The 27075-nt window shown below is 37.5% G+C and overlaps 1 long non-coding RNA gene across 1 annotated transcript in view; it reads right to left on the bottom strand.

Moving 5' to 3' along the window:
* Positions 1 to 27075, bottom strand: part of LOC110360434 (uncharacterized) — a 522839-nt gene that overhangs the window by 92593 nt on the left and 403171 nt on the right. The window contains exons 5-8 of the long non-coding RNA XR_010465887.1: positions 20460 to 20546; positions 9499 to 9571; positions 8144 to 8211; positions 1408 to 6618 (exon numbers count right to left, since the gene is read on the bottom strand). This is a non-coding gene — a long non-coding RNA (uncharacterized LOC110360434). The remainder of the gene's footprint in view (positions 1 to 1407; positions 6619 to 8143; positions 8212 to 9498; positions 9572 to 20459; positions 20547 to 27075) is intronic.

The raw sequence follows: 27075 nt of genomic DNA on the forward strand, positions 1-27075 counted from the left end.
GCCTCAACCTAGAAAGGTGGATGGACATGTATGTTCCCATACCTAATTACCAATCTGGGGTCCATCAATAGCAATCAATATCACACATCATTCCCCAGGGATGCCTTTGAATATCATGGCAAGAACAAGTGGACTCCAGACCATGGAATAAAATCACTACTTTATCTGGCACAAAATCACAGAAATGTGTATCCAATGTAAAATTCACAGAAACAACTTCATCGTAATTTTTCTGTACTGTATATATCTTCTTTCTTGTGAGTGGACATTGACAGAGACCTTGTCGATATGCCTATTAATTATCTTGAAAAGATTGTTTACTGATTCTCTCTAAAGAAGATAGAAACCGTCTTCTTTAGTTAATTGAGAGTTAAATTGGAATGTATTTCTGAAATACAGGCCCCATATCCATTTTGTAGGTAGCTGGATCCTACGAGTGCTCTGCACACAGGAGACTTTACAGTGTCTTTTGAAGTATATTGGTTCTCCTACCACACTTCTGAACACTGTCTAACACAGAAAAGTAATATTACAACCCATGCACACAGTAGGGAAACACCAATTCTGCTTTACAGACGGCCAGCTGAGACATGAAGAAATTAAGTGATTTGTCCAATGTCAGAGACCTGTATCAATGTGGAGAAAATCTAGGCCTTCGGAGTCTTGGCTGATTTCCTGAGCAATCAAATTGTTCTTCTGTTCTGGCATGAATGAACCTCTGGTTGCAAATGGGATTGGTGAAAGCATCAGTTCATCATGGGACGAAAAACAACAAAGAGAAGAACCATCTGACACAGTATAATATAACCTGTACAGGAGCTTTCTTCTCCAAAATTACATCCCAAAGTCTCATTTAAAGTTAAATAACACAGTAATTAAAAAAAAAAAAAAAAAAAAAAAAGGAGCAAAAGAAAAATAAGAGTCTTACACAGAGAAAAAGATGTTTCAACTGACGCATAAAAATAAACGTAGACAATAATTATAATTTATTCCATGCTTTTAATCTTCAAAATGCTGTATAAATATTACTTTAAAAATCCTCACAACACCTCATGAGGTGGGAAAATATTAAGCATAACACAATAAGTTATACCTTTATATGATTCAAACCAATTTTATTCTAGTAAACTAAGGGAAAAAAAAAAGGTTGTAAGTTTAAAAGAGTTTTTTAAAAGACATGAGCTGGCCACATTCTGCAGAAAAGACCTGTAATTCTCCGAGGCGTATATGTGCTAGTTTTAATTAATCTAGGATGGACTCAGCATGAGCATGGCAACTCAGGTTTAACGAGACAAAGTCTATCCCAGACTCCCGGCAGATACCATGGCACGGTTAAACTGGACTGCATTGGGTACTACGTGGTTAGTAGCAGGATGCAAATTGCTATTTAAAAGTTGACCTGAGTACCTTGTCCAAAGGGCTGTCGCATGTCTAGAAGGCAGCAGAGGCAGATCCACAGCTGGGACTGGCTCTGTAGAGCTGGCTTGGGAGTTTTGTCCCCTGGCTCAGAGGTGACGGAGCTGGTAAACGCAGTGAGGATTCTGCACATGTGATGGAGATGGAGCTCTGACACCTGCAGAACCTGCCAAAATCACAGCAAAGGGCAAAAGGGAAGGTGGGAAGTCAAATCAAAGACGTTTTGAACTGAATAAAACACTTAACCGCATGGAAAATTCCATTAGGCTGATTAGATACTTGCCTTAGGGCCCTCTTAAAATAACTGTTAAAAGAAAAAAAAAAAAAGATAGCTATTGCAATGCGGCTTAAAAATATTGGAAAAGCAGGAAATGGAGCTTATTAGAGCTCAAATTAGATCCAAGATTTATGTGAAGAACATTTGGCCTCTTTAAAAGGCCTGCCTAATCCCTAGATGGTTTTTATTGTTTCTATTATTATTATTTATTTATACAGTGCCATAGGTATACATTGGCACTTTACAGACAAATAAAAACAAACATGAGTCCTCTCCCAGAGAGTTTACAATACCTGATCCAGCAAAGAGTGAAGTACACGAGTAACCTCACTCGCAGGACTAAACTGCCTTGGAACCAGTAAGATTTACAAAATAAAAATCAACTTACTGACGTGATGATCTCTTCCAGATCAGCCCCTCTGGTCTCAGCCATTCGGTCCAAGTCTCAGGTGTATAATCCAGCTCAAGGCAATAACTACCTGAGGTTGGGGAACTTATCTCAAGCAAATCTCACAGTGGCATTTCCTTCCAAGTTATGGATGATAAAGATAAGCTAAAGCAACAAAGGGGTGAAGATAAACTGCTGTAGTACTGCTAAGTTGGCTTCAGTGAAAGTCTTTTACTAGCATTTGTAATATTTTCTCAATGGGACCAGCAAAGTTTGCCAGTGATTGAGAAACAGCTGCATGCGGTGGTTTAGCACAAGCCAGGGAAGCTGCATCATGTTTCCCTTCCTTCTCACCATACACGTGTCAATCAGCTGTTCCTTCCCTCTACCTGGACTCTAAAACTACCAAATTTAAATGTTATTACAGCACATGTATTATACTTCAGCTATAAACCCTGAAGTACTATTGTGTGGAAGTATTCTTATTTTACTTTGGAAAAGCAGCACTTCTGGTTCCCATTAAAAAACCCCAATATACCATTGGGTTTTGTCTGGAAAATGAGGGGATCCTATTCTCCTTCTTGCTGTCCCGATGCTCCTGTTTCTGTGAATGGAAAGTTGGAGCCACCTCAAGCTACTTCTCTTTTGGAGGGTAGTAATGCCTACTCCAAATGTGCAACCCTATTTGCCTGCATATAAACTTTTAATAATGTTCATTAAACTTTATTAGAATTCTACGTGCAGCCAGATCAGAGTTACAAATTAAAACCTCAATCCTGCAAACACTTAAGGAGCTTTATTCATGCGAGCAAAGAAACACTTAAACTGAATCCGTAACCTAAATACAATGCTATTTTTTAAAAATCCCCTGGTATTAAAGTTAAAAACATATAGTCAAAGGAGAAATTGTGGTTAGTAGTGTACAAAATAAGCAAACAACTCCCCAACTTTTTTTGAAATTGCATCTTTTATAAAATTATCATTATGTGGGAAAAATTTGTGGCACAACAGACTTGGAAAAGTCAAGGAAGAAATGCAGCACGTCTGTGTGCTTGTGGTGATACACAGAGTCCTGGTCAGAAGAGACACTGAAATCTGCTGAAGTTCTGTAATAAACTTCACCGGCAAAAGGCTCAAACCTGTAGGACCTGATATGAAAGCCCAGTGAAGCCAGAGAGAACTTCCCCACTGATAAGCTTTGAATTGGTTGCAGGGTGACCGACAGAACTACAGAACTACAGGCCAAGAAGCCACCAGAAAAGCCACAAGGAGTTTTTAAAGAAAACAGACATGAGTGTCATAAAGCCGACGTCAAACTCCATCACCAAGACAAACGTGGGCAAGAGTTTTACCTCTTTTAGGGCTAAGTACAGTATTTAGGAGAATTTATTTTTCTTGAATCAAAAGGTAAATTAACCCATTTATTTTTAAAAGCATGTTTTTATTATGTTGAGTGATTTCCTTTGAAAAATAAAGATGTTTCCTAAAACCATTAGCAGTTAAGCTAGATACTTTTTTTGTTTGTTTATATCTGAGATGAGACTGTGTATCATTATTCATGCATAAACTGCTTCCAAATGATTACTTGTTTACCATTTGTGTATTTTCTTATGTAAGCAAGAATTAATATACCCTGGCATGGAAGAAATATGCTATATTATCTTTTACTGTATTTCTTTAGAACATGCCATACATCTTGCTTAAGTCCCCAATGACGTTCAGAATAGCCTGAGGAAAACACTAATAAATACACATATAAACAAGAACAATAATAAGAAAATGATATAAGATATAGACTTGCATGTAGGTATGTTAAGCACATGTAATATAAACAATGGGAATCATAATGACTCCACATTTTTGAATAAGAAAATACATAATATTTGTCTAGCTCAGATGGTACTGAGCACTGACACATGTCAGAGCTTGTTCTCCTACAGACAAAACCCCACTTCTTCCATTGCCATTTCCCCGTGTGAGAAGGCCCCCCCACAATTCATATTCTCTTTTCTAAAACCAGCACCCTCTGGTGTGCGCACCCAAGAACACGCACCCGTCCTGCGCAGGAATGCGGATCCCAGGAGGAGCAGCAGAGGCTTTGGTACAAAGCCAGGAGTGCCCGATTCCCACTGGGGCGCTCAAGGAAAGGTGGAAGGATACACAGATCTGACAATTCTGATAGAATAATTCAGATGAGAAATTACTGTGAAAATGTCAAGATTTACTTTCAGATCCACCCATTCTAACCCCACCAGGTTTCCTACCCTCACTCTGATTTCTCTTACACGTTTTCACTGAGCTTTACATGAGGGAACATCCCAGACCACCGTGACTCAACTCAACCTACTTGATGCTTTTCTTTTGACTTTCTCATACATTTTTACCGTGCTGAGTCACAGAGCCTGAAGCCTTTCATTGTGTGTGGGCAGGCATCTCCTCTGAATTCCTTAGTGTTAATTGCGAGGAAAAAAGGCCAAAAATATATTTTTTTTCCATATACAAAAGAACGTATCCATTATAGTAGGTGAATTTGGACTCAAAAGGTTATGTCTCACGTAACTGATTTAAGTTCATCCCTCTGTTCTTATTGCAATATAGTGCAATAGGTACTTGTTATTTTGCATTTTGAGTACATGGAATGACAAGGAAAAAATTTAATGTTCAGAATGCTAAGAGACCAGCTCTCCTTTAGCAGTTAATAGTCCAGGGGGTTCTGTTTCTTTTTCTCTTTTGACATCCTCAGTCATACTTGCCGTTCTCAACAGTTAGCTTGCTTTTCATTGATTTTCCCTATTTTTTTAAAATATTTGCAGTTATAATTGATTTTTGCCTACATGTAACAATGTATTCTAAATGGCATTTAAGAAATCAAATTTCATATGGTCCATTTTTCCAAACCATAATCCTGCAAAAGCAGTTCTCAAATTCACATAGATGGGAAAGATGAAATAGATAAAATATCTCTGCAGGAATTATCTGTGGTAGTAACTGGGTTGTAAAGTTTGACCTTATGAAATAAGTAACGTGATGACCGTTGGAAACCACCATTGGAGCTCTATAGGATTTCAGGGCCAGCCACAGTGTCCCTCTGAATGCTCCTTAGCCATATAAAAGCTGTCTAACCTGTCTGGCAACTAAAATTAAAGTTCATTCCTACTAATCTACTCAGAGCATCAGATTCTAAGGGCGGCTGTGTCTTAACAAAGTCCAGGCCACATTCATCTTTGTGGAAGAGATCTAAGTACCTCTTTTCCATACCAGAATTCCTTTTTTTCCATTTAAGGTGTAATAAGGAATCAAAGACTTTATTGTAAATTTGTTTAAAATTTAGATAATATACTTCTTGTCTAGATGTATGATTTATATCACTACATATTTTGCCAATAGTATTTTCCAATGCACTAGACCCAGTCATAACCTTAAGTGAGTACTGCACATCTTCATAGACATTTATGTGCCTAAATTTTAATGATTTACTGTAAAGTAGCCACCTCATGTCTTCCAGGATGTAGATTGAAATCTCATATGATTTTTACCCATAGATTAATGTTGATACGCAGAATCTTAAGTAATATAGCTGGTTTTGAAATCTGTATGTTGGTATGTCATGTACTTGATCAAGAATGATGATGCAACATGTTGAACATATTTTATAGCCAAATCTGGCCCTGAAGGTAAATCTGAGAGACATGTATCTCTGAAGGTAAATCAGTTATATATAAATCAAAAAAATCACACAAAAATATAATAAGAAAACACTTCCTGGGAGCTTAGAAATAGGCTTTGTAACCTGTCTTTTATATTTTAATTTATCAACAAATTACGAACCAACACTATCATCAGGCACAGAAGCTCCAAGGCTATGTTTTTCAATTATATAATTTCCACAAACATTGTCTCTAATCAAAGTACCCTACCTGCTAATTCATGTCCTGACCTGGCATTTCAGAAGAGAGAGTGGGATTCCCTGACTATTTTCCAATATAATTAAAACTGTTTGAACGATCATATCTTAACATACTTTCAACCTGAAATCTTGCAAATCTCTAAGGATTTACAGGGCCATGATATCACGGGTAGATTCTATTCTGATGTCTGTTACTGGCACACTGTTTTTCTGAGTTTGATCATTCTTACCTTTGCTATTCATAGTTGTCTCTCCCTCTTCTAGGCATTTAATGGCTTATTTGTTCAGAAGTCACTCAAGAAAAAAATGTGACATAGTAACATTTTTGTACTTTAAAGTAATGAAAATAATGTAGAAATGGTGCTTATTAAAATATGGTCACTGACTTGAACTATATAGAACAGACATACTTATAAGAGAAAATGCTTGCCATTCTTGTCCTCCCAGGTGCAAAGCTATGTATTCACTCTTGCTTTCAGTTCCAAATCACATGGATGTCCAACTGGAAAATGCACCTATTTTCAATCACGGCACTCTTCGGTGCTCCCGTCTGCTCTTTTTCCAGTGACTGAACTGAAGGGCAGCAGCGAAAGGCTGGATGGGAGCAGTGAGAGATGACATCGCATCTGTCTGAATTCACAAGGTGAGAAATAAGTACAGTAAGTCCAGCTGGATGGAGCAACAAATAAGCAGAACTATGTTTTCCCATAGCTGCCTGACATAAATCATGAGAACTCCAGTCTTTGGAAAACTCTCCTCTAAAGCGAGACTAATTAATTTCACATTCTTGCTTTTTTTACATATTAATACCTCTTATAGGTCCTGAACCTGAACACTCTTTCTGACTTTTTACATTTTAATGGGTCATACGTCCTTAATACATAACTGTTAGGGTTGTTTCTTCCACCTTATGTTTCTCCTATTCGCACCAGACATACTTCTACATTTTCTGTTTATTACAAATGCTATGCCTACTGTATCTATAAATCAAAAAGGATTGTCTATATTTAAAATTATCTACTAGGTTTTTCTTTCTAATTTCATTGATTAATACTTTCATTCCTTGACCATGTATCAATAGTTCTAACCAACTCTCTTGTTTTCAAACAATGCAAAAATACTTACTACTAAACAGCAATAATTTTTCAGTTCATTTCACCATGAACAATGAAGACATGGGTTTTGTTGGTGTGCATCATGTTTACAGCTGAGAAATGAGCCTGGAAAAATAACTCCCATCCTTGACTTTGCCATTAATTTCCTTTCTAATCTTGACCATATCAAACAAAACTCCAGCTAAACTTTGTCTTCAAGGTTTCTTAATAATTGATTCTGCTCTGCTGTATGGGGGCCCAGAGCTGCCCTGCGGTGACCCTTGGTGCAGTGACGTTTCGATGGCAGCCTTGGCTTGTCTCCTGCCACCCTGGAGGAACTGGAAAAGAAATATATCCACACAATGGCAAAGAGCCATTGAGAAGGGTTAAGCAGCACATTTTCTATGGGTTGGGTTAAGGAGTTAGCTGGACAAGAGCCAGGATTAAAGAACTGCAATAACTCTGGATTGCAGACCTCAGCTGATTGTCCACAGGTGTGGCTTAGTCCAAAACCACTCTGATTTTTGGCAAAACTGAAGTTCTGCCTCTTCATTAACAATTCTAGAGACGTGTTTCTTAGAGAAATATCACCAAAGCAACATGCACAAGGAAGACAATGTGAGAAAGGGAAAGGGCTTCTGACGGACAAGCTTCATGATCAAGCATATGCAAGTAATAATGGGCAGTTTTAAGACTTGTGTGACCTGAACCGACAATAGTGGGTAAGTAAACCTCACTGGTAACTCAGAGAGAGGAAACTTTAAGAAAACCCACATTTGAGAGGATTTATGTTACTGAATTGAACATTCTGAAACTAGACTGAAAATCTTGGCAAAGTCTTTATTTCCAGTGCTAAGAAAGAGCTAAAGAACTGGACTTGCTCCCTAAAACTATTTCCCCTGCTGTTTTCCTACTCCATTGATTTTTCCCTGCAGAAACTTGGGCTTCAGCTCAGCTCTCTACACAAACCATATCAAGGAACAGATGGGGTAATACATAATTACAACATCAGAGTGTGCAAATCTCTAGATATTCGCTGTGGAGAGAACCAAGAAACTCACCAAGCTTGGTGTTAAAACTCAAAACATCTTCTAGCTGGACATTCAGCTCTTTGCAAGCCCTGATGAAGCTGCAACATCAGAAGGGGCAGATTTATGTTTGATGTTTATTGATTGATAGTTAATAATTATTCTATTACAAAAATAGATGCCAGACTGCCAAGTCCTCAGTCCACACCTTTCACTGCACTTGTTGCTAAGAGAAAACCGCACCAGATCCTTGGCTGATATAAATGGGAGTAGTGTTCGTGTCTCCAGGGGAGATGTACAAACTGAAATTACAGAGAAATTCGCTCACAATATTGTGATGGTTCGTAAAAAATTCTTAAAAATGAAAAGAACTGCAAGCAGTCTCACCTTTTAAAAAAATTATATATAATTTTAACAAACACCATTCACTCCCCTTCCTTCCAGGCTCCTTTCCTGCTCTTTACAACTCCAGTGGATTATAATAATAAGGAAAAAACTCCAGTACTTATTGAACGTTTCCCAGTACTTAGTCAAGGATTGTGGTGTGGTAATAGCACTTGGTACACTTCTTAATGGTGATAACAAGAAATAACAAAAATGAAGGATTTTCAGGATTAGTCAATCTAGGTCTCAAATCACATATTCTGTAGCTAATTTTCACAGTTCCATGTCCAAGATTCTTAAAACAACACTTTAATGCCTGTTGGTATGTGATCACTGGCACAGTATTTTCACAACAAACCTCCAGGAAAACAGGAATAGATTTTTCATTACTTTTTGTTTCTAACAGGCAAACTGAAGAAGACTGAATAAAATACTTCTTCCAAGAGTCATAGATTAAACTGGATCAAGAACAGGGGTTCTTGAATCTCTTATCTCCTTTAATTCAGATTGCTAAACCTTTTTTTTCTGAAACCACTTAGGGCTGTCCAGGTTTTGAAGTCTTCTTATAAAGCTGTCGCTCTTCTGCAGCACTGCTGTTTCTATGCAAAACAGTACCATTTAAGCTTAAGAATTTCACCACTTCTGCCCATACATTGGTCTTCGAAGCCCTTAGTTTTGTTTAGTATTAGACAACTAATAATTTTCATAAAGGTCAGTAATACCACATAAAATTACTCCTATTCAAGAAAAGACTTATTCCACTAAAAGACACCAGCAGATTCCTAATGACACCGTTTAGTTAAGGAGCCCCCTCATTTCTTGGCTTGAGGTGTTTCAGCATGGAAATGACACCAAGACAGCTCCTGGATCATTTGGAGGATAATCTTTGCCAAATAAGGAAGATATTTGCATTTTGCAAATTATTGCAACAGTCTAAACAAGAGATGAAGATGACTACGTAATTTCTTTGCTCCTTCTCCAGAAACAACTGTGTTTATATTTACCAGGAATCTCCTGCGTGAGCTTTCATTCCCAAGCAAAGTTGTTCTACCATACATATCAGATGTTTGAATTTCCCTAAAAAATATTAAAAAAATCAGTTAATTCATGACAGAATATTTCTTTGACTACTTCTATAGCCTACTTAGGCTGAGAATGATGGAGGAGACTGATAACTGTAAGTTTTCATCTCTGCAAAGATGAAATGTCCATAGTTGTTTGCTGCAGAAGATCTAAAATAAGAGGTAGGAAACTCAGTCTGGTGGCACACACACCCTGAAGGTCCATGAGGGATAAAGCTACTCGCCTAGCAAAATCACGAGGTTTGCTCCTGGACTGATATGTTCACGAGCTCTAAGTTAACAGACGTTTACAAAGACTGTTTTTAAACTGATGTTATCATTACTTAGGATAACGGACATCAATATGATGAGAAACAATTCCTAATTTGAATACAGAGCTAACAGACATGAAGGAGCAGGCATGTGACAGCCCAAATGGAGCTCAGGTCTATTTCTAACACACAAAAACCTCCCATCTTCCTATCAACATGCTGATTAAGCTTTATCAGCCATACGAGAATTGTTGCCCTTGTCTACTCCTGCATTGTCAAAAATGGAAGCTGCCTTTTAAATGTACAAAACGTAAAAGTCACCATAATTAAAGTGAATGTTGCAAGTTCATTTCCGTGAAATTCCAACTAAAAAAAAATCTGAAAAGGAAAAAAGGCAGGAAGGAGGGAGTTTAAAGCCTAGATGTTTAGACAGCCCTGCAAGCCCCCTTGTGACCTTACTCTGATATTTAACAAAACATTAATCTTCTTGCCAGCAATTATAAAGAATACAGTGATGTAGCTGGGGCTCAGTGAGTGAGTAATAGTAATTCCATTGTTCTCTTTTATTTATGCCTTGGCTGTACCAGGCAGATGAGGTAAGTTGGGGCTTTTTATATGTTATTATTCTGAACTGGCAATACATAAAGGCTGATTACACAAATATCTGTCTGTTTCTGAAGCACTGTTTCACACCTCCTTCCAGCTCATGATCAAAGCGTTTCAACATTTTATTATGAAATCATGAATCCCCTCTTAGTTTGCATGTGAATTATAGTCTTTTTTTTAAAAAAAACACTGGTGTATAACAGTGACAGTGCCTTTTGAACCAAAGAACAAAACAAGGTGTTACACACTACTTCTTGAAGGCAATGACTTGCTGAATAATTCTGTTTGTTAGAGCACAGTCCAACCTCCCTACTGAATACAAAACCTTGAGACCAAAGAACTTTTGTCTGTGAACAGGCCAGTGATTTTGTTTCACTTGTAAGAAAAAGGAAAAATATAAAAGCAGAGACCTATTAATGAGCTGAGAAAACGTTGCCACGTAGCTGTAATTATAACAAATCTAAAAGAGCTTCCCTCTGCTTTTCTGAATGCCCACAGTTGTTCTTTTACAGATACCATGAAAATATACCATGTTTTCCTCCACAATGGTCTGAAAAGTGCGCTGCCTTTATAAAATATATTTTTATTCTATGGATTTTTCAAGTTTGCTTTACAGAACACAAATATGAACTGGGAACAACCTTATGAATACAAAGGACATTTTATTAGACTTTACTGTCAGTGATTTGCAACTATTCATGCCATTTGTGCCACTTCAGTCACAGCAGGATTTGGTCCATACCTTACCCTCTTTTGTTTGTAATGCCACCTTGTCTTCCTGTTCATTTCTCTGTGTTGGCAGAGACAGATTCAGCTCATCTCTAGAAATCTCATAATGTCACCAAATCAAAATTTAAGGTGGGAGGGTAAAGAGAAATTGCTCCCATGTTTCATTACCCGCCTGAAGAATGAAGGATTTAATCTCTGATCACAGCACTTTCGTATGGCTGTATCATGAAAATCATCTAGTCAAGGCAGCAGCCTAGCTAAGAATACTTGGTTTGTTAATAGATTTTTTTCAGCTCATCAGTAGGTGGCTAAATTTTGTTTTCTGAACAGCCACAGGCTTAGCTTGTAACACTGAATAGTATCGACAGCAGCTCCCGTGACATAGCTCTGTATGGACCACGGGGCAGCAGGGCTGGGAAACCCCCACTTCTGGGGCATATGACAGAGTTTCTTTTGCCAGCCAGTTCGGTACTTTTGAGACGTTTTACAAAACTGGCTACTACTTCAGACTTTTGCTGTGAAATACCTTTGAATATGCACAGGCTGCCCAGGGCAGTGGAGTCACCATCCCTGGAGGGTTTAAAAGGCGTTTAGATGAGGTTCTTAGGGACACAGGTTAGTGCCAGAGTTGCTTAGGTTGTGGTTGGACTTGATGATCCTGAGGGTCTCTTCCAACCAAAACGATTCTATGATCTTGGACACTATGATCAGTTCTTCAGTACAGCCTAAAACTGGGGTGGGTTTAGATTTTGCACTTCAACATAACCATATTTTCTATTCTAGTGTATTTTAAAGCAGAACAGAATGGCATTGCATTGTGTGAGATTAAATATTATGTTTTCTTCGGTGTAAATACGTTGTTATTGACATATTAATTCATATTTAAAAAACCCAGCATCACAATCTCCTTGTGCAGACTTAACAGGAGTGCCAGACCAAAACAAAAAGGAGATATCCTTGTCTTAATGTCAACCTTCAGAAAACAATCCATCTGGTCCTATTCACAGACAGACAGGCCACATCTCTGAGCACCTTGCAAAATCAATGCTCTCCATGCGTGAGGCACAGATGCACAAAGGCAGGAATGCAGAGCTGAGCCTTAAGCCCTGCTCATAATTTGTCTCATTGTGGCAGCACATATGAGATATGTAAGACCCCCAGCAGCTCCGAAGCTCCCGTTCTGTTCCCGCACAATAGGGGTGAGTTCAGGACTGCATTGTATCCGGATGCCCTCGGTTCTGCTGCCTGGGTACGCTTTAACCAGGATATTTAATATTATCTGAATGAGGTTTTATGAGAATGTTGGAGAAACAAAATAATATTTGGGAAAAGTAATATAATCCTCTCCCAAACTAAGATACAGTAAAACTGCCTCAATATATCATGCAACCCATTATGTGAGATTACACCATTCCTCCGAGCTATGAATTTACATAGTACTGGAAACCAGAAGAGATAAGAAAAGGGACTTGTAGCCAATTCTGTAAGAAAGACATTTTTTAATTTGAAAAAATATACGTTTGCAGGACAGATACTTATAAGACCAACCTAGTAAATGTCTGCTTCAAAAAACTAATTTTAAGGAACAAAATTTATCAAAGCTAATGTTATATAATGTGGTTTTGCCCATTTTTTACATTATCATCTTAGCAATTATTTTGTAGTCTCATGAATCCCAGACTTCATGGGATAGATATTGCATTAGCTATACTTTAATGGATCACAATGACAACTGCTTTAGAAGCACTACTGTCTCACATGCACAGAATCCACCACCACGAGGTATTTAAACATACGGAAGAATATCACAACTAGATGAAGTTCTCAAAATAAACTTAATTTAAAAGGATTAGAAATCCTCATTCTTTACCTCTTTTCTACTTAACAGCACTTAAGTTTGTAGAACGTGTGAGCATTTCTGTAAAATTTATAAAAACAATGCTCTGAATATTATCAATACAGAATTAAGCTGCAGGTTGCATAAAGATCTTGAGGCACTCAGAATGAAAAAGGCTACCGGGGAAAAAAATGGTATTGTATTTTGCAGATGCAATTATTCTAACATACTATACCATTTATCACATTGCTGGCCCACATAGCCATATATTCTCTGCCTAGAAACATCTGATGTTTTTGCAGGTTAACTAGAGATAAGAGCATCCACAGATCTAGAGCTCTAGGTCAAGATGAATTTTAGGTCTCCCAAAATTGGTACACGCACTGTATTTTAGTTAAGTATTGCTGACTCGAGGGCATCTTTAAGAATGAAAAGTGAGCCACAAGATCAACACAATTAGATATACTAAAGCCTAAGTTATATTCACTTCAGGTTTCTGAATTATCAGGGCTCTTAATACCCAGAAGCAAAGTTACAAGTAGTAATGGTTTAAGAAATAGACTGAAGAAATATAAGGTGGAACAGTGTGCTATTCTGGGAGTAAAACAATGTTTTCTGAGAAATTTTGCTCTTTTTTTATTCTTCTTGTCTCTCCAGCTGCACAGTTACTAAACTTCTGCTGAAGTGGATGAGGAAAGAATGATATCTTTTGCCTCTAACTTGGCGTTCTACATGGGACTTCTGTTGTGTGAGGTAAGCTTAGCTTGCCTTGCACTTGTTGCCATATGGGATTTAGCCTTTGACTCTGGTTTCTCCCCTCTTTCATATTTTCATCCTACTATTTCCACTTGTCAACTGCATTTAATTCCTGTAGTCTGCACCTCAGAAATATTTACGCAAAGGAAATGAGATGAAACTTGGGTTCTCGTGCACCTTCATGTCATCCTAAGTCCATAAATGACCTGGCAAGCACACAGAAAAGACACCTGACTGGCAAGAGCAGGGGGGCCAGCACTGAGTTTGCAGCTCCTAAATCAGCCACATGTTGCACTGCTGAGCAGAACAACTACTTTTAAGAGTTAGACTCTAAATACGCAGAAAATGGCGATGGGATTAAGTCATATACAATTTTTGAAGATCTATTTTGTCTCTGTAGCATCTGTTCTCATTATGAACTAATTTTCTTATCTATGCTTGTGTCCGTTTCTTAACTCTGAATACTTGACAAATATTTCCACTGGCTTACATGGATAATCAAAGTCTGAAAATAATACTTTCAATATGCTTAATTAATTAGGAAAATTAAAAATACTTTTGGACTGTTTTAACATTTCTGCTTCTAATGTAATTTTACATTACTTCGTAAATTATGCTAATATTTATCTATACAATCTCAGCATCTTTAACAAATTAACAGTAAGGAGTATCAGTGAAAAGCAAGTTATATCCTCTCGAAATGAAGATGCTGTTTATATCTGATATGCATTCTTCCCCGTCACGATGGGGTTGATGTAAGACCATCTCTTCAGGCAGATATTCCTCTCTCAGACGTTTCCTCGCTCCCTGTTGCCAAAGTCGATTGTTAACTGTTCATAAAAGGTCTTCGTAGAGACTGATATGTTGCATGGGGTCCTTAGCATGCCTCTCTTTATTCATGCTGAGATCATATCTACTGATTTTCTATCTCTTCTCCTCCAGGTTCTGTACTGCAGTCCTTTCCTTTTTGAAGTTTCCGTTTTCATAGATGACCATTACTTTCTTATATTTAATTCCCCCTAAGTGCAGTAATTTCCCAAATGTTTTTAATTCCATAAGCTGTTTCCTGTGATCTTCTCCAGACTACTTCTCAGCATGGTTTTCAGTTTTCTCTGGGGCTATATTTTTTTTTATCCACCTCTTCCTCTCCTCTCTCTTCCCTCGGCGTACAACAGCACTGGCCTCCTTCAGCCATAGCTCATTTGTCTGTTTAGCATCTGTTTGTCATTCATACCCCTTGATGTTGTAACACTCATCTTTTTCATATTCTCATCTATGAATATCTCACTGTGAATACTTGCACAATGCTTTAGATTCACCATTTAGTTCTATTTCTTCTAATGGGATATTTGCCTCCTTATCTTCAACCGTCTCTCTTCTTCCTCAGGAAGTTTTAATATTGTCATCACTACTTTAAATTTACTGTTTCCTGCAGCTGATCTTTAATTAGAAAGCTGTAATGGGACAGTGTATTTGCAGAAGCCTTACTTGTCCAGCCTGCAGATCTAAGAATCCACTCCTAAATGCAGAGTTTGTCAGATGCCAAAATGCAGACCTTCCAGTACCTCAGCTACAGGTAAGAACGCCTACTGAAAATGTCCTGATTTGTCTGAATAGTCAGAACTCACAAATACCACAAGTACACTGGTACAATTCAATGAAAAAAAATGCGCTAACATTGCAGAATTAACTTCAGGTACAACAATTGCTAAAAAGGGTATGTCATGGGCACGTTCTTCTAAGTTTTATATCCTCTACGCATCTGTGAATCAATGCAAACTAAACAAAGTACAAGTTTTGCACATTGTTCTACCCTGAGGCTAAATGAGTTTTGTCCATTGCACTGAAATTATTATAATCGGTGTTTTTCACTAAACTTGAGGGCCAGAATCATATATCAAGGCCCAGCTGGGACATGTAGAATATATCTTGTTTTTATATAAAACAAGAAAGCTTACCAGCGGGGCATCTGGGAGATAAGGTGAATACAAAGCAGATGAGGAAAGCCCAAGGTAACAGTGAGATGCTAAGGGCTGGTGTAAGAAGCAGTGCTACTGCACCTCCACTGCTTGGTTATGATTAAACTAATTTAATAACTGCTACCATGCTAAGAAAAGGAATTAATAGCAGAATGGTAGTTTATTGTCTTCTCTCTTCTGTAATTTGCTCAGCACCAAAGTATTTATTAGAAACATGCTTATTGTGTACTCACTTTTGGACGTGCCGTATGCTCTTCTGCTTATGATGTAATAACTTGTGTTCGGATATTTTTTTAAAGAGCTGTAGAAAAGGACTAAAGCTAAAACTGGAAAAAGTCACTAGATATCAGTGCTGAATGTGAGATCAATTTCATAGGAAGAAATTTGTGCCTCTAATGAGAAGTTTGCTCTAATGAAATGAAAGAGATCAAAGCTGATAGAAAGCAAAGCTGTGTAATGAAACAGTGATTTAAGAAGCCTGGGACATTCATTTTATTTTCATTGTAAGATAGGTTACTTGCCTTACTGTTTGGTATTGTTTATTCTGGTGTCTGTACATGGTTTTGATTATATTAATTAGATTATTGGTCAAATTCTAAACTGTTGTAAATCTGAATTGCTCTTCTGACTCCAGTGAATGACAGTGACTTATACCAGCTGATGATCTACCCTTCAATGTCTAACAAATAAAGGATAAATATTTTGCAAAACTTCTAAAAGCCTTGCTTGTTTGTGAAAATGTTACAATTTATTGCAGTTTTGCAAATGGATAGAATTTCTTGCTGTAAATACTTGAATTAGTATTATAAAATGAATTGAAATTTAATTAAAGATGAAAAAAAGCGCAGTGGAAATTTTTAAAAGGGTAAAACCAGCAAGAAACACTCCCAGATTTGAAAGCCATTTTAACAGTAATCTGAACCAACATCTGAAATGTGTTACATAATTTTAAACATATACTAAAAATCATTTTTTCCAGCTCCGAGCAAGTGCAGACTCACTAGCTGTCCCAAGGCTTTTAGTTATTTTCCCCCCTCAATTTCGAGACGTAAACAAACAAGAACGTTAATTAAAAATGTTACTTCAGGCAAGAATCTTGTCAAAGTGGTTAAACAGGGTTAGACTCAATCATCAGAAGGTAGGGTAACCTCTAGAGAAAGCATTTAGCATGTAAACACATTGCATTTATTCAAACTGTGATTCTCCAACAGTTACAAACCAAAGCCTTAGTGTATTATTGAAAAATATTCCTTTTGCTCTTAATAAAACAGTCAAATACGTGTTCACTTCTTTTTATGTATACAATGAACATGACACTTTTCCAAAAGGCATTTAGGATCCTAAGTAGCTGGGCAGGTTTTATTGGAGCTTACTGTACCCTTAATTCTTTGAGTTTTCCTTTTTTCTCAGAGACTGTTACCAATGGCTCCATGTGCAATGACTGCAGCTTTCCTTGGGTTTATGAAATGTCTAGTACAAAAGGGAAAAGGTAATCTTGATTTCTAAAGAACATTTGACTAGCTTGTATACAGCTAACATGAAAACAGCTTGGCTGTTAGGTAGTTTGACACAAGAAATGTAAATTCAACAGGTTTTACCTGGGTACGTCTAAGGGGCTGGAAACTAAAGCATTTCCCAGGGGCTGAATCTGGCTACACGTACTTCTGGTGTTCCCTCTAGAAGGTGTTCAAAGCATTTGAGCAGGGAGAGTCGTTGTGTTTTCACAGCCTGGATGGCCAACAGACCAGGACTCCAAGGTACATCATGGTGGTACCCACTTTGGAGTTTAGACACAGCCAACGAGACCTGTCAGATTTGAACCTGGAAAGTAGTTCTGTATGGGAACAGTCCAGAATCACAAGTGTCCTGAATGCGAGAAGGCTCCAACTGAAGAAGAAACACCCTAATCTGCCAATCCAACAAGACCTATTACATTTTTTATTGCGGCGTCCATGAAAATCAATAAATTCCCTAGGGAAGCGGATCACTCCATAGCTACTCTAATGGCACTCACTGGCCATTAAAGGTCTTCAGAGATGCAGAGAAGCTGAGAGTTTGGAAGAGCAGGTGATGGAATAGCTCCATCTGAAAACTTCTGTCTATTTTGTACAATGAAGCAGAAGTTCCTCAGTTTAAATAAGCACTAACAGTTTGAAAACTATATGGATAGTGTATATTTATGTACTTGTTCTTATGTATCTTGTTCTCTATCTCTGGCAAACTGTCTCTGTCTACACACAGAGTGAACTGCTCCTGCAGAAAGTGTGTGACCATATTCTCAATGCTTTCAATTTGGTTTGGATGGTTTTCTTCTGATATACAATGTTTATGTCTCAGTGGTTCTGCAGAATTGTCATTAGTTTCTTCAGTCGTTATTTTGTTACTTGAGTATAGGGTTACATATTCTCTCACTTTCTACTTTTGCATTATATTTTTAATGAGGTCATCGATTGTACTTTTTGCCTGTAGAAGAAATGTAAATGTCTGTTGGACACCGTGCAATGAGGGAGAAGTGCAAAAGGAGGAACAGTAACATCAACATTCACACAGATTCTTATCTATTCTGTAATACAAGTTAATGCAGTTAAGTTTGTCTCCTTTATGTTCAAGACAACAGTCCTCCAAGAAGTTGAAAGTTTTTCATGGATGACTTTCATCTGACATAGTTTTGAGTGAGTTCTAGCTAGAAAATTATCAGGTTGTGTAGTATTTTAGATTTTCAAAAGCTTAATTTCAATGTACTTGAAACAAAATAAATATTTAACCTGATTTCACCTCCTATTTTTTTTTCCTTGTGGGGTAACATACCTATAAATTAATATAAAAATGTAATATTCCAAAAAGCCAAAGCTGACTTCATAGTAAAATAAATATGCCCATATGCTCAGATAACTAAGTAAAATTAAGTTATGTCTGTGTATGTATATTTAGGTAGCTGCCTTCAAAAATGAACCTCCATGCTACAGTCAGTAAGGTAACGAGGATTTGTATAGGCAGGGGAGCTGGATATGCACATTCAAATGAACTTGTGTTCTTCTGTAATTTATGCATTTCTTTTTAAGACAATATGTCCTCATGTTTTTCCAAGAATAGATGTATAACTTAGTCTTTTGGGCACCGATCCATTTTACACATTTCCTGATCTGCCCTTGTGTTACTGGAAAACTTATTCCAGGATGAAAGCTCAGTTTGTGTAAGAAATAAAATCAATCCAATTTAACATAGATCACTGTTGCACAAACACGTATATACCACGTTACACACAAATGCTGACATTTATCAGTATCATTTAGAAGCGACCAAATGAACTCCTTGTAGCATTCTAATGGCTGTATTTATGTAAAATTTGCATTGAATTTAGAACAGACTGCGCTCTGTATAACGTTTCGAATAGGAGTGCTAAATGGTGCATTTCTATCCCATTGAACTAAGATTTTATGTATCTGGCAACGGTACTGGAAGATAATGTACTTGTTAGCCAACAATCCATTCAGAAAATAACTTTATCCCTACTTTGATGTACAAATCTAACAATGGAGTTCTTTAGGAAGGGATATGACCCATCTTATTTTTACATGTTATATTCTGTTTTTCCCTAATGTCCAAGATGCTTATCTTAGTGAGAGGCATCTCAGTGGATTATATTTTCCTTCTTTTCTTTCTAGGTTACCCTCGAGACGAATGAGCTTTATCTTTTCAGGAAGTTAAAATTTTTGTTTAAAATGTGAAATCTTGTTGAGTCCCAGGGTTAAGTGCATGGTTTCAAAGCTGATATATTCTGAACATATGGCTCTCTTATTTCTAGCTATATTTAACATTCTTTTATCTTGAAACATTTTGCTCGATTTCTCAGAAATGCCATTTGTTTTAAAAAACCTTTTTGAGTATTGAGTCTCCAGCAGGACTATCTCTTTCCTCCATTTATATACAGGACACAATCCTGGCAACAATTTAACTCCAGCAAGTTGGAGAAATTCCACCTGGACTAAGTGTCCCACAATCAACCTGGCGGTGTGTTCTGGGAGATGGTTTGATATCAGATGGCAATTGAGAGTGTGCTGCGTTTCTCTTTGCATCAAGGGAAATAAAATGAGTTATGACATATCCACAAGGATAGGTCTACATTAATGCACTTTAAGCTTGGCCCTGCTCTCAGAGTGCTTTATATTGTAATTTTTTTTCAAGAGTCCCAGGTCAGACTAAGATTCCTACTAAATCTGGCAATAGTAGGCTTTATTCTAGACTAAATTAATTTCATTAATACTTTATTTTAAAAAAAATACTTTATTTTAAAAAAAAGACCAGTCCCAGACATTTGCAAATTAAACATTTCAGTTGATGGATGAGGACAAATGAGATACAAAATCTAAATGAACCCAACAGAAAATATTTCATAGATACGCAGAAGAGAAATGTTAAAACATGTTCTTGGGAACCATGCTATTTCCAATATCATTAGGAAAGAACCAAATCCGAACAAATGCAAAATTTTTTGAGAGCTCCAATAATGGAAACAAGTGATTTGACTTTAAGTATGACTAGTACCATTTCCACTAATGAGAGTGTTGTGTTATGCAATCTGGATTAGATCCAGTGTTCACCCCTAAGAAAAAGCTACACCTCTTGGCTTATATAATAGGTGCACTGAAATGACACTACAGAACAAGATAAGGCTACTTGACCTATTAGAATTACAAGAAAGAAACAATTCTCTAAGATACTTACAGTTAGGGCACTGTTTAAAAAGCAGAATTGAGCATCACCTGTTTCTTATCCTCAGAGTCCAAAATCCAACCAGTTCTGCTCTTATACCTGCACAAGAAGAAAAGGGAAATGTTGAAGTTTTAATGTAAAACCTGGGCTGATCAGACACGTGGATGCCTGTAGGTCCCAGGGGAATGTTCCCACCCCCTCCTGGACACTTTCCCTATCAATTTTCTCAGCCTCTCCTATGAAGCTTTTAATTTCTAATTTCTACAACTATGTAGAGATAATGTAAAATTATTGTAGAAATATTTCTATGGTACCATACAAAAATTTACTGGAATAGCAATTCAAAACTTGCTTTCACATTGGAGGGGATGATCCTAACTTTTTTCATTCTAGTGCAGGGGTAGCTCTCTTAGTCCAACCAATGTAATCTGGATACAATTACCTTTTCTTTTTTTTTCAGAAATAGAGTTTTTTTTTAGGGAACCTAAGGGAACTACATAAACATTTTGGTTTTTAATGAGAGGTTATTTTCTGTCAAAATAGATTTTTTTCAAATGATTCTCAATATTGCTCTACAAACCAGATTTGTCATGAGAAAAGGTAGCTAAGGCAAATAATCTGTTATATTGTGCTGCACAGCCCCTGACTTCCTGGAATGTTCCACTGAATTTAGTAGAAATACTCTACTGGAGAACTACTACTCAGCATGAATAATTGTGAGACTCTGCCTGCCATGTATCTGTCACGATCATCTAAGATAAGTGATCTTTGGGACCACTGTAGCCTTCTTACAGAATATTCAAACTGTGGAAAATAGCACAAAATCTTACAATAGTCACAGATAAACAGCTAAGATTGATTTTCTAGTACCATTAGGTCTATTACATTCAGATACCCCAGAATTAAATAGTATTTTTCTTTAATTACAAATAAATGCCTAACTAAAGCTACAATGGCACAAAGCCAATGATAGGCTACTGTGATGACAGTTCAAGAAGGATATAATTTATCCGTGAGATTTAAGTCTGTACTGCTAATACTTTTATTAAACGGTAAACCTATACATTAGAAATTTCTGATCATTAAACATATTGGAATTTACATTAAAGAGAAATGGCTACTCATAGGCATTGCTACTAATAAACGATATCTCTTTTATGTCATGTATATACTACCAGAATTATTTAAAGGAGTGCTGATACTGAGAAATTAGTATTGATTAAAAGACAAAAATAATCCCCAAGAAAATTAAGCATTGAAATCAGACCAAAACATTAAACAGAAAAATGAACAGTACTACTAGCTTGGAGCACCACTTTGCAAGAAACACACCCAGTAGCAGAAGCCATTTTAATTGTATATGGTGATGTTGCCTGGATTACACCTCAACACAGGACAAACCACTACCAAGTCCCCTGTTGGGTGTAAACTCAACCCAGGTCCCCAGCTGTTCCCTCTTTGTACATCTCATTGGTCTGGATCACCTTCCATGTAAAATCTACTGCATAGCAAAGAGAGGCTATTCAAGACTCCAAGTCTTAAAATGTCCTCCTGATTATGGAGCAGCCACATTTTATGTTTCAGAATGGCCCAAGATTTTGTTGCTTCTCACCAGAGCAGCATGTACAAGCCTATAAGTCATGAGTAGGCACAGAGTAATCAATGGTTAACAAAAATAAAAGACAAAAACTATCACTGGGGCTCAAGCAAGGGTCATAATCAAGGATTTGGATGGCTTCTAGTTCTTTAAGACCCTCCAAGGCTTAGAGCTCCTATGAAAAGTGAGTTATATAGTTTGTGTAAGCACTCAACTAGTATATTTGGAACATCCCACAGATGTCAGCAAAGATTGATCATGACATCAAGAGATCTTGTCAGCCTGGTGAACAGAGGAAAAGAAACAATTTCAGCTACTCAGAAACTCTGTTTTAATGACAAATGGAGGAACAAGCTGTAGAAGAGGTCATTTGCAGTTTGCATTTTCCAATACATTTTTATGCATCTTTACAGACAAGGGAAAGAGTTAAACAACTCAGTTTCCCTTGCCATCGTGATGCTGCCATACAACCTTAGCCTCCCTCCACCTTCTGAATTCCTAACTTGATCATGCTACTGCTCAAAATAACATTTTATCAGTTTGCCCAAGAATCACACAAATGTTAAACTAATACCTAATAAGGAGGGTTCACTGGGGCATTATTCGACATTTTGTACACTTGCATTTGAAACCTGCTTTTCTGTTTTCCAGTGCAAATCTAAATCTTTCTTGGCTGGAACAGAGAATCTTATCTCTGGCTTGGTATTGTATAAGAACATCCTTCCATTAATTTTTTATAAGTTTTTCAACCAATCTCAGCTCAACCATATTTGGTTTCCTTATAGCACTGTATTGGTTTTAGATATTTTAAGATTTACAGGAGTTCTCCAACAAATTTAGCAAGATCATCTTGACAGAGGAGATAAAGAAAACAAAGGAAAATTATTATATGACTTCTAGATACATCAGACATAGCATACCCAGACCATTAAAAATGGTAGGCTTATCATTTACCTAGTTTGATAGTAACCTTGATTTTTTTCTGCATTTTATCACCACTGCCCAATGAGAAAACAGCTGAATTGAAGTACCTGTACCTTCCCTTGGAATTATATCTGATGTGTCTGTAAGCAGTTGATTCACAGCTTTCCAAAGGGCCATGAACGTGCAATGCACATTTGTGTAAGAAAAGTTTACACTAGCTAGCACAATGAACACTTTTATATTTTAATACTATCTAGATCATCATTGCATTGGCTTCAGATCAGAAAAGATATTGCACACAGCATTTTCATAACTATGAGAAAAAGGTAATAGAAAAGCTGGATTTCTCTACTGTAGGTAATAATATACACAACTTAAGTAATATTAACTCCTTTAAATAATCTTGATCTCACCATAGCATTTTATGCCTTTGTTTCAAAGTGTCATGGACAATTTTGATATCAATAATAAAATGTAAAAATAAAGTTTCAAAATAAAAGAAGAAGCCCAGGAGCTAAGTCCTTAATGGAAGGAATCAAAGAAAAGGTCCCCACACCTGCACAAACAATGTCACCCCTTCCTGCTTAAATTGCTCTTCAAAAGGGAATAGCGGACAACTTCAGAGTAAGCATTGGTTGAAAATAAATCAGTTCCAGCTTTTATGCAGATATGTTAATGTAACGTATCCCAAATACATGCATTTCATTGTTTTTGTAATAATACATCCTGAGCCTGTAAACAACACTACACCCAAGTGTTTAATTTAAGAGACCTTAAGCATATGTAATTTTTAGGGTTATTTTTGGAGAGCTTCCTTAAAGTTTTATTTTGCCAGCTTTTCTGATTTTTTTTTGTAATGGTGTTCAACTCCCAAGGCAGCCTTAACAAAGTCAATGAAATTATACAGGTGGAAAGGACAAAACCGCGGTCTCTGGATTTCAAATAGCGGCGACATTGGTCACACCATTAAGCCTGACACAAGAACCTTTTAATTTAAATGTAATCTCCAAAAGACCAAATTACCAGCAACATGTTCTCATTAATTCCTGTAAGGGATGCTCAAGCTTTGACCCCTGATTGTTCTCCTTATCGAGAAGTGGCTGAGTCATAGTATTAATAAGCCATCACTCATTGAAGTGGTCATTCAGGGCTGGGCGGGGAAAAGATAGGCTCATCCTTTTGAAGTGGGACCAGGCAAGCCAGGCTGCTGTAATAGGCTGCGATTATTTGCACGATGAATGCTCCCCGCGCTTTCAAAAATTAAAAGGAGCACTCATTTTCCTGCTGGAGTATTTCTCACACTGGCAAAAAAATGAACACTTTGAAATGTAAATGATTTAATCTTTGCAAACCCCCGCTTCAGAGGGAGGTACAACTTCATTTACAAAATGAAGACATTTTAGGAAATGATTATCATTGTAAAATTGGGGCCAGCAGGGAGTCTGAGTTCAAACTCTTAGAATATCAGCAGTGTAACAAGTTTGATCTTCCTTACTGCATTGCTTGCATTTGCTGCTCGGGGTTCCAGCAGAGAGCCATTGTGAGGCCAAACTTGTTCCCACTCGTTTCCCTTGGTTAAATAAAATAGTTATGCTTATTATTTAGAGTTAGTCAGTCTAATAAAATTCAGGGCAAGACTGAAAATAAGAAAGGAAGTTCCAACTTATTTTGATTACTGTATACGCTATGTGCATATTCAACACAGAACACTAAAAGGTTGACAGCACTAAAGGCTTTTTTTTTTTCTTTTAATGCATAGTTCAGGACGCAGCGTTGGGTAGAGTTACTATACTGTCCTACAAATGTTTGGGAAGGAGACCACCCATAATGGTGAGAGAACATTTCATTTAAAATTTAGACGTTAAGTCCTTAATCTCTCTTCTGCGACTTCCAAATCGAATGAGAATTATTGTTGGTGGCAGTATCGGGTTTTATGGTGTCAGTCAGGCTCATTAGGAACTGCCTGGTGGAGATGATAAATTTGCATCACCCAGCCCAGATGATAACAGCTGCCACGGACAGCATCCCTGCACTGACGGGCATTTCAGCTGAAAATGATGGAAATCTGTCAGAAACAGGGATCAGTCTGTGAGAAACAGATCTTAGAAGTGAGGAGTTACAATATATTACTGGTGATCTTGAGACAGGAGCTCATAATCTTTTAATCAGTGTTATATGCCAATTTTCAGTGGAGTTACTTATGTCTCTGCCACTACTGAAGAGCCATTTTTGTCTCTCAGCCTGGTAAACTGAAAAGCATAGCTTAAAATTAAGAGGTCAAAACCAGTTTCCCTACAAAGGTCTTTACTACACCCTTGAAGTTACACTAAAAAAATCCTTCAGTAGCATGGATGAAACTCTACAGCTACCCTGCACAATAAATGCACCCATGTGCCTACAACATGAGAGAAAAACACCAAAATAGGCAGCATTCACTATCTGTCCACTGTTTTGTAAAAGGACAGCTAGGAAAGAAGGGCTGCTGGTATTCACAGAGTGCAGTATAGTTTGAAGTAGATCTAAGAGCTCCATAGCCAAACTTGCAGGATGCTTGTCCAAACCAAACTTATGGAGGTTTATCTTTACTAACGATGAACAGCAAAATACTAGCAGTGGTTTTTCATGTTGAACAAAAGGAGAAGAAACAACATGTTTATAGAAAGAAATCCCTGCAATTTTGCAAAACGTCTAGAACGCAGAAAAATCTCAAAATATTTCAAAGAAGTTAAAAGAGGAAGACTAAACGCCATCCACCATGTAGCCATGCACATTGCTGACTGGTTTTTCTGCCTTTGAGCAGGAGTTTTGTTTGCGTGCACTGGGGTGTGAGGCAGCTTCTCCCAGGCCACGCTGGGAGCTGGAGGGATGTTCCACACCTTCCCTCCGGGCATAACTTCTGTTTCTCGGTGGAAATAAGTACCCGACAAGTCTTGAAGCTGCAAAATGAGGGAGTGGGACCAGAAAGAAACGTGAGGAAAAGGTCACGCTGAGTAAACTGAGGTTTTAATACATGTGGTCAAGTTTATCTCACTGACTCCTGGAGAGTTTCTCTAAGTTCTGGAGGATGCTGACCTGAAGTATAGCTGTTTAGTAGAAGACTGACCTCTTACTGTCAATATTACGCCTTTAACTAAATATTTAAGAGGTCTTGGATTTGAAACTTATTTGATACTTATAACAACAGCCAGACTGTGAGAACATCTACAGCTGAATGAACATAAAATTAAGAATAGATATGTTTTGATGAACTGATACCGTAATGCATAATCAAAAGCTATTCCAGATCGTACCCGCCCCGGGGCAAAGAGGACTCGGTCATGGGTACATACACACCAACACGCTGCATTTTGAGCAGTAAGTGTGGTATCAGCCCTTCCCCACCGCCCAGCCCTCAGGAGAGAGCGTGGGCACAGGAGGGAGAGGGTCCAACACAGCGAAACTTGCTGGAGCTAGAAGGGAAATCCAGGAAAATCAAAGATTCAGAGATCTGAACTTTTAAGCAGACTGTGACTTTAACCATGAGAGAATTTATATTACTACATGTATTATTAACTCTGCTATTGCCAACAATACTTTATATTATGGCTCCTGGTTATTTTTTTCAGTTGAGAAATTAAGTCTAACACACCTGAAGTTTCTCAGAATGTTGGAAAGTGAAGTACAGATCAGTATGAGCACTAACATCGCGTGTGTTGTACCATTAAGCTTGGGATGGCAGGTACCGATGGCACTGTTTGGATTATGCTTCTTTAGCTCCACATTCTGGGCAACTAATGTAGTATTTTACACAAGATTTTTGGCGAAGTTGAGCTCTGACAGCTTCAGAAAGTCATGAAGCAGGGAGCTTAGCTACTTGCGTAGAACTCTTGAGGAACGATCTGCTTTGAACTACTTAGCAAATACTGTGCTTTGTCATTAACTCATTATCTCTGAAGTTCCCACAAACTGCTTCCAAGTAATTTTCTTAATATTCTCTTCAGTGACAGATATTTTACACATTAAATCTATTTTTCATGTTAGCCTAATGAACAAGAAGGCTGATGTAATCCACTGGGGGAACATATATTCTAGTTTTCATTCATGCTTTAGAGCATTGTCACAGTTCAG

This window comes from Columba livia, chromosome 13, assembly GCF_036013475.1.
Source record: "Columba livia isolate bColLiv1 breed racing homer chromosome 13, bColLiv1.pat.W.v2, whole genome shotgun sequence".
In the NCBI taxonomy this organism is placed as follows: domain Eukaryota; kingdom Metazoa; phylum Chordata; class Aves; order Columbiformes; family Columbidae; genus Columba; species Columba livia.